This window comes from Octopus bimaculoides, chromosome 3, assembly GCF_001194135.2.
Source record: "Octopus bimaculoides isolate UCB-OBI-ISO-001 chromosome 3, ASM119413v2, whole genome shotgun sequence".
NCBI classification, from domain to species: Eukaryota; Metazoa; Mollusca; class Cephalopoda; order Octopoda; family Octopodidae; genus Octopus; species Octopus bimaculoides.
This window is the reverse complement of record NC_068983.1, coordinates 38,339,668-38,340,999: the sequence shown is the minus strand read 5'-3', so window position 1 is coordinate 38,340,999 and position 1,332 is coordinate 38,339,668.

Below are 1,332 nucleotides of genomic sequence, written 5' to 3'. Positions count from 1 at the left end.
TATGTATATTATATATTTGTATATACACTTTATCGCATCACTACTGCTTAACTCTCTCTGAGAGATTTAGAGATATGATATTTCATATTTTGGTAACCAGTGAATAAATTTCACTCTGATTATATATGTTTGCCAGGGCTAGACAGACTTCTTCAGCCAGCTAGTCATGCTACTTCAGGCTGATGACGAGCAAAGACTCAGAAACATGTCCCTGAATGCTGACTGGGCTGGGTGGAGGAGTTTGTTTCCCCCTCGCAAACATAAGGACACAGTAATTGTGTCAAGGCCGACAGGAAGCGGTCCAGCTTCCTAGGGCTAAACAGCAGTAGTATATTCCCTTATTGGGATTGTCACATTGAGTTGACAATATACAACAACTTTATATTTGTATATATACATATAAGGACAACCGTTAGCTAGAGATGGTAGCACAAGGCCTTGTTCGAGGTATAAGGATGCAGTTGAGCGTCGATAGAGAGCTAGAAAAGATGTTTTCCTGGGGCTAAAAGGCTAAAAAAAAGGTAGTGACACCGTCCTAACCAGGACTGCGACTTTACATTGGCAAATAGACTTTACTCTGTAGCACTGTTACTTCTTATTTCTCGCTCAGAGATTTAAAACTAATATTATATTTGCAAAGAATTGATCAAAAACGGAATGCAAAAGACGGCTACATTGAGAAAAGAGAGCTTTTATAGACACACAACTCATTTTATAAATACTAGCATTGCTTATTTGGCTCTCGTCAAAGAGGAACAGAGTAAATATAGGCTACTTGTAACATCTGCACCCTGTAATACAATATCACTTTCAAAAACCTTTTTATTTGGTTATTTATTTCCCCATTTTCTTATTGTTTTAACCTTTTTCTCTTCTTCACTTCCTTTCAAATATATTCTGTTAGTTATATTTCACATGCTTGCTCAATATATATTTGCCCGCTTTCTCACCGTCTTTAAAATGTGAACAACACATAGTTTAATGTAGTCCTCCATCTGCAAAAATGAACCAAAAAAAAATATCAACCAAAAAAAGTAGTCACGTGTGTAATATCTGTGATCATTGGCCTGCTAAATCAATGCTGATCTAGGGTCAACCAACAATAGCAACTACAACGTCATACAAGTTGGTGTTATATCTTCATTTTATCGATGGTTTTGGTGAAAAAAATTTGCAACTCTTGCATTATTATTGCAAGTTGCCAGAATTGGTAGAATGACGGTCAAATATAAATCCCAGACAATTTTATAGCTTTCAAAATAACCGTGGGATTTCTGAGAATATTGCTTAGGTGTGTGTGTGTGTGTGTGTGTGTGTGTGTGTGTGTGTGTG